This window comes from Saccostrea cucullata, unplaced genomic scaffold (genome assembly GCF_032062105.1).
Source record: "Saccostrea cucullata isolate Sc308-1 unplaced genomic scaffold, CSIRO_AGI_Scuc_v1 ctg20447, whole genome shotgun sequence".
In the NCBI taxonomy this organism is placed as follows: Eukaryota; Metazoa; Mollusca; class Bivalvia; order Ostreida; family Ostreidae; genus Saccostrea; species Saccostrea cuccullata.
The window spans coordinates 1-8,053 of NW_026937559.1; the positions used below are offsets into that span (position 1 = coordinate 1).

An 8,053-nucleotide genomic window follows, 5' to 3' on the forward strand; every position below is an offset into this window, starting at 1 on the left:
TTGGAAAAATCTTTAAAAATCTTCTTCTCAAGAACCATTGAAACAGGAAAGATGAAACTCGTGTGAAATTATCCTCAGGTAGTGTAGATTCAAGTTTGTTCAAGTCATGACCCCGGGGTAAGGGTGTGGCCAAAATGGCCGACCAAAGTTTTACATAGAAATACATAGGGAAACCTTTTTAAATCTTCTTTTCAAGTACTTCAAAGCCAGGATTAGTTATATTTGTATGGAATCATCCTCAGGTAATGTAGATTCTAGTTCGTTCAAATTATGATCCCCTTGTGGGTTAAAATTCAACCCAACCCCCCCCCCCCCAACTTAAATTAACTTTCAGTTCTGAACTGATATGTGTTTTTTCCTAGCTAATGTGCTCAGGTGAGCGCTGTGGCCCCTGGGCCTCTTGTTATATATTTATAAGCATTTGGGAATATCACTTCTTCAACACATGATACTCAGTAATTATTATACATGCAAACGCAGTTTTTCCCGGAAGTTTTGCTTTATAACATTTCATCAAATTGAATTTCGTCAAAAAAGACAAAACGAATCATCCTATAACTAGAAAACCAAACAAATAATGTTAAAGTATCAAAACAAATTGATCATTTTTGATGAAAAAATACTTATTAGTACGAAAAGGATTTTTTTTTTGCATTTTAAATAAAACTTGGATCTTTGCACTCTCGGTCGTAGAGATATGGATCATTCTGAAACACATACAGGTCCGTAATTGAAAGATTTATTTGGTAAAATGTTTTTTGGGGCTATTTTTAAGAAAAAAAGGAGGCAGATAATGGTTATCTGATAAAAGATTTCCAAGTCAGGGGGCAAAACATTAAATGTTGCACGCCTGACATTTTTGGAAATACAAAGTTTTATGTACTTGACTTTCGTTTATGCTGCTGTGATTTATTCGCTTTTTTTTTTTTTTACATTTACAGCAAATGGTATACATGTATCATATACTGTTTTGAACTTCGATTTTTTTTTACTTTCATGTATTTGTTATACAGATATTTTAATTTTTTTTTTATCTGCAAAACTAAATTTTTTTCTTAATATACACTTCCTCTATGCTTGATATGTTTTGATCATCAGTCATGGCCATAACTTAGTTAATTAAGAGTCATTTAAGATAACAATTAAAGTCATTTAAGTAAGAATTAAAACTCAGTAAATTGAATATTATCAAGAAAGTCTTTATTTCTTACATAAACTTTTTATTTCACAGATCTTCAAAAATATGAAATTTTCAAAATAACACAAAAACTTGGTTTCCTGACATTTTAGCATCATATTTTTGGGCATAACATATTTGTGACGAGAAATATCAATGAGATATTTGGCCTTGATTTTATCAATATCAAATGACACAAGTTACAGTAATTTTGACACCTTGCCTCCATTTTTTGTGGTGGCTGTTAAATTTTGTTTCCGGTCATACATTATTCACTCATTCGTTATGTTTGTGATAGAAACACACGCCTTTAGCTATGATTCACCTATTATTGTCTGTTCTTTTCTCTAAAAGATGACAACTTGTTGTTATACACTTGCTGTGTTACAAGGGAGACAACCATATTTCAAGCTATTGGAATTCCCCTTTTGATAACTGATATTTTATTTCTCGACTTTCACTCTTGTTTAAATCAACACATCATGCGTTTAATGTTTTCAATTCGAAGAGGGCAGGATTATTTACACCGACTTTCATTTTTGTCTTAAGGTTGAGGACATACGTCGTGTGCCACATGAAGGTTTTTATGGTTATCAGAGAACGTCAAGCTGTTGATTTCCACAACTAATTCAACATAACAGTGAGTACGTAACCCTCTGTTGATAATATTCTGAACGATAAAATTATGGCAAATGTTAACATTAGATGTCATTTTTCGTTTCAAGGGTTTTTTTCTTTTAGAAACCTGCCATTTTGTCGATCGCCGAACTTGCATTTTCGATTCATGCTAATAAGTGAGTATGAATAGTGCAAAGTTTTGTTATATCTGTATTACTTAAGCTTTCTGTTAACTTTGAAACTTCACACATCGATTTAATAGACAATAAAAAGACGAGAATGCCTTTTTGGGTTAATTAAGAGAAATACTGATAATTTTCACCCACCAGATTTCGTCATTTTACTCGATCGATACAAGCTATTCATCGTGGTTTAATCACCTATTGGTCATTTGACCTAGATATTTCCGATATTAATTATAGTGGAGAATATACGTATAGGGATTTTTTTGGAGAAATTCTTGACGCTATGTTTTTGACGTTACATTGAGGTTAAGTATGCTCCGTGGTTACAAAACATTTTGATTTTAAAATGAACAAAATTGAGTGGAATGAAATTTTACACATCAATAAAAAGAATATATGAAATGTTTTTACACATGATATTGTGCTTCTTTTAAATTTCTTGTTGAATAGTTTAACGAATACTGACATCGTCCACGAACTTTTAGAACATCCCTCGTAGAATGCTAATCAAGATAAGAAAGAGTTTTTAAAAAGTGTTAAAGATAACCTTACCCTAAAGGAAAAAAAAGCCTTCTACTGTAGATATACCAGTACAAGTCAAAAGAAATTTATTTGATAATTTTTGGAGTGAATGATCTGGCAAATAAAGACTTTTTTATGAAAGAGAGCTTATCGAAACACTTGCAAAAGTTTGCAGTGCTTATCTACGTTTATATATTACAAGGATAACTATAGGAAGGGTCATATTTACGAACAATGCATAGTCATGTAACTAGCCTTTCATCATGTTTCGGTAGTTTTCCAGATTTTGGGAAAATGCAACAATACAGATTTTACACTTGTTTCTGGGTTTTTCAGGTTAATTCTTGTAATGTGCTGTGCTGACTTCAAACTTGTCATCTTCTGGCTAAAACTAATCTTTACTCATGCCTGCTTCTGTTAAAGTTAACGTTCCTCCTGTCTTGTATAATGTGGAACAGAAGAAGAGGAGGGTTTAATATCTTCCATGCTTTTCAAGGAAATGACGTTAATCATTTTTTTATTTATGTTAATGTTTTGTCTCTCTCATGTTCAGTATTTCGCGACATCATTTAATCTGCTAGTCAGTCTTTTCTTGCATTACACTATATTTGCAGGCTATCAACGCCAGATCGTTGGCATATCCTGATCTATAGGGGGCAAATATTTCAAGTGTATACTAATAACCCCTCTTTTCCCTTCTAATTAAAGTATTTCTTATGCCAATTTCCTGAACAAAGCTGGTATTTCAGTATATATATTCTGGAAGTTTCTGATGGGACATGCTCCAACATTTATAATATTTGTTCAGTTTTGATGACTAGCTCTTCATTCACAAATGTTACTTGTTCTGCATCTTTTCTTTCACAAAACTATCTACAATTCATGTCTGCTGCTCAGTCTACAATGTAGGCTTAAATATTTCTGGGTTTTGAAAAGGTTCAAAAACGTTGAACGTGTCTCAAAAATCTAAACTTTTTCCAATGACTAAATTGCATGCATCGAAATTTTTGCCTTTTGAAGCTTTAAGGATAATCAGGTCACAAAATAATTATGATTTTGAATTTTTAAAAGTGATACATAACTTTAAGATACAAAATGGTATTTGAAAAAAAAGTATCGCCTGACCTTTAAGGAAAGGAAGAGAGGATAAAAACGCGGTCGACTAACTTAAATTTACCACATTCTGTTTCATTCAAAGTGTCTAGATTCCCTTTAGTGTCCCATGACTTTTGCGTTTGCATCGCAAATCATGAATATGGCACATATTGTCTGTAACTGTTTGAAGAAATATCTTGATCTCCTTACCGGTAATCTGCCTTGTTTGAATGATAGACTGTACTTTTCTGCAACCCGAATTGTTTGTAGTCCTGGAAATTGTGGCGTTGACGAATCGCTATCCAGATTGCCCCTCTACTAAAGAATCTGCGACATGAATTTTGTATTTTTGACACCGAATTTTGTATTTTTGACACCAATGTCGGAGTTGGTGGTGTTGACGAATCGCTAAATCTAGCTTGCCATCCACTTAGAAACTGGATAAAATGTTGTTTCATCAATTTTATGAACACAGAAAAGAATATTTGTTTATACTTCTGTTATTCACATTGGTCACTAAAATAACGAAATGCAGTATGGGACCGAGGTACAAAAATATGTACTTCATAAACATGCATTTACCTCAGTATTACCGCGGCTGAAAGTATCTTTAATCGTATACTTGTCTTTTATACTAATACATATTTATCAGAAAGTTAATATTTCTTATGTAAACCACAAAATTTAAACAAAATACTTAGATAAAAATCTCACCTCTGTAAGCATTAGTAGAAAAAGTAAGGGGTGGAAAGAATGTAGAGTAAAAGAAATCTTCTTTTCAATTTCAGTTATGGATTCCAATCAAAAAGACATTTGGAGAAAGTATGGAGAAAGACCCGGACTTTTTCATCTATCTTTAAATATCTCACAGAACCCACCAGCCCAGCTTCTGACACACAGAATAAAAGTTATGGAAAAGCTTTCGGGAATTTCCCGAGGCATTTTCACGTCAAGCCTCCCGAAATTTACTTGGAGCGTGCTATTTCTATAACAATCAATACTTGAAAGCTGTTGAAACATTTCAAGAGGTTCATGAAATCGATCCAAATTCAATAACTGCCTCAGCAAATCTTGCTTTTGTTTATCAGAGATTAAAGCTAAGTTCTAATTTCGAAAAGTATTCATTTGAACTTGCATCAGACGATGCCGAAAGTCAAGGGATTTCGCTAGCTGATCAAGCTTTTGCATTTATCTTTGATTGTCATGTAGAGAGACGTAATGGAAAGGAATAAAGTACCAAAAGAACTCCTTGTTCAGAGTCTCGTTAAGCTTCAAAAAAGTGGCCGACAAGACGTTGTCATAGAGATAAACTATTGGTTGGGAAAGACATACTACAGTCTTCTTACCCAGTGTGCAAGACGAAAAGGAACGGAAGCAATGGAAAAAGAATACTACATGAAGGGTATCGAAGCATTGGCAAAAGTTACGGGATTAAGAATACAGGGAGAGCTTACCAAGGAATTTGTATCCACAGCATGGGCGTTTCTTGGTCTTTTCCTGTCTAGAAGAGGAAAAATTAGGGACGAGACTGGAAAATGGCAAATAAAAACCATTGAGCAAATGGATGATGACATCAAAGACAATTTAAAAAATCTGGATTTGTTTGAGTTTTTAGAAATTCCTGAAGATTGTTTTAAGAAAGGTCTTAAGTGCGTGTTGAACGCAAACGAAGAATTATGCAAAAAATTAAAACCATCTACTGAACTTCTTATTCGTTACGCAATGTTCCTAAAATTTAAGGAAAGATATGAAGAAGCTTTGGAGAAAATTGACGAGTCTTTGGAAAATGATGATAGCGAAGGAAATTGGTTTGCTTGGACAGTAAGAGCAGATATCTTATTCAAATTGGGTAGAATAGATGAAGCAATTAAGGATAGGGAAATAGCATGCTCTTGGAACGCAACTTCACATCACCTTTGTGAATTGGCTAAAACGTATCACGAGAAATACAAGTCATGCAAGGAAACGAATGAAAAAATGGCAGATAAATTTCTTTTGAAAGCCTCTGGATGTTTTTTACGAGCAGTTCAAAGCCTTAGACAGGAGAAAAGGCCAGAAATACATCGCGCTTACGGCAGATTCTTACGCGAAATTGGAGAAGTTAGAGAGGCTATAGAATGTTTTAAAAGAGCAATGGAGGTTGATACCGCTAACAGAGCAACGGAGAGCTTCACTCAATTATTTGAAACACTTCTCCAGCTTTATAAAGGATATGTTCTTTTGGGCCAAAAAGATGAAAGTGAAATCTATAAATTATTGCATGAAATGGCGTACTTCTACGGTGTGGCCTTAATAAAGCATGGACAATTGATAAATGAAACAAAATGGTTTCTTAAGGATTATGAAGTAGAAATGTCAGATTTGACAGGGTACTTTCAATATTACAGGAACGACCCTTCGATGCAATTCAATGGAAAAAATATATCGGAATTGATAACTTCAACAGTTGAGCCTGAAAAAAATGAAAAATGGAATGAGATGGTACAGAAGAATTTTACACGGTTTGAGACCCGAGAGAAGTCAAAGACGTCTAAGGAAAATGTAGAGGGCGTTCCTCTCTGTTTCAAATGTAAATCGCAGGTTGGATTTAGGAGACAACTCTCGGCTTTTCCGGTGCCACCCGAAAACCCCAGAAATATAAGATACCCGTACGATTTCTACGTCATCTTTTCCCCACTTGATAGAGATTGGGTTTGTCATGTGTTATTGCAAACTCTGGAAATATCATATGGATATAAAGGTGCCGTAGCGGAAAGGGATGCGCTTCCAGGTTGCAAGGATTTATTTGAACGCATATCCTTCATTCAGAACTGTCCGAAGATACTTGTAGTTTTGCGCAAAGAATTTGAAGACTATCCTGAATGTAATTATGAGTTGACCCATGCTCTCCATAGAATGAACGACGGAAAATCGGAAAATTTAGTCATCCCGATCTGTCGTACCATCAATGGTTTGCACCCAAGTCTTAAGACTATAACCTACCTTGATGCTGTAGATGATTGTGATTGGAATAAACTGATCAAGGCAATGGAGATGAAATAAGCCACATGAAAAATAGAATAGTGTTAATTTTTTCAACATTGATCTACAATGCAAGTTTCTCACCAACCTAGAATGTAACAACCCCCTCCCCCAAGTACATGTACCAAGAAAATCGAAACAATTTCAAAGACTATGTGAGTACGTGAAGTAACATCATTTATTAAAAAATGATTTTTAATTTTTTTTTTTTTTTGAAAAATTGAACAGTATTTGGTAGTTGTTCTATTCATTGGATTCTCTGACATTCATAATTGGACGACCATTGATTCTGAGGTGGAAAGGAACAATTTTTCCGAGTCATACTAGCTTTCATGTCTGCGAAGGACAGTTTGTTTATTTCCAGGAAAATAGACGAGGAAAGATTGTTTATTTTCTCTTTCAAAAAAGTCACAAAATTCCAAAGCTGTATTTCATAGAGAGGTAGCACTTATAAAGGAAATGTTATTTAATTTCTTTCTAGGTTACAGGTTATAAGTATTTGTTTTTAACATTTTCGAGAGCAGATTATTTATTCAATAAAATCTGCAAATACCCCTTCTAGTAATCAAACAATTGTCCCTTAACGGACCGTTAAGAATGTATTATTGAACCAGTGATAATTGTATAAGTCTAATCTCTGTGTGTGTGTGTGTATATGTGTGTGAGAGAGAGAGAGAGAGAGAGAGAGAGAGAGAGAGAGAGAGAGAGTGAGAGAGAGAGAGAGAGAGAGAGAGAGTGAGAGAGAGAGAGAGAAGGTGTGTGTGTGTTGAATGTTTAATGTTCGTTAGCATTTGTCTGAATTTGTTCCAACTTTTCTTCATTGAATTTTTTGTTTGTTTCGTTGCATTGGAAATAATGGACCAAGTGTCTTTCCACATTTAAAGGATCTCAAGGAATAATCCCTGATTATGTGTGAGTGTGCAAGTGTATGTTTTTATTTTATTTCAAAATAGAAGTACTACAAATTCCGACTTATTGTGGATTAACCTTTGTCAAATGTATTTTTAACTGAGAACTTAAATAAACTAGAGGTACTGTGAGCAATGAGCTCACTAAATGATACCCCCGCCTCCCATATGAATATAATGGGAGTGTCCATGTTTTGTTGTGGGAAACCCAAAATATGAGTCAGATTAAAAAGTAAAATTGGAAGTGCACAATGGCAATAGATATTAATAAAAGATAGATTTTGGTGAAAGTTTCATCAAATTTCATTTAGTGGTAGGAGAGGAGATGCGGATAAGAGATGGATACCCCAAAGCGTAACAGAATGGGATTTAAATATAACAGAGACGTAGACGGGACGGACTCGGCAGAAAAGTTACTATTATACACCCTTCTGCTTTTCAAGCGGGGGGTATAAATATGTTGGTGTTTTTAGTTCATTGGAAAATGCTTGAACCCATCTGATGGAACTTTACCATTTGACGGTGGA

General features: G+C 34.3%; 1 pseudogene; it reads left to right on the forward strand.

Moving 5' to 3' along the window:
* Positions 1-1,624: 1,624 nt before the first annotated feature.
* LOC134248395 (tetratricopeptide repeat protein 22-like) lies at positions 1,625-6,778 on the forward strand (annotated as a pseudogene).
* Positions 6,779-8,053: the final 1,275 nt, after the last annotated feature.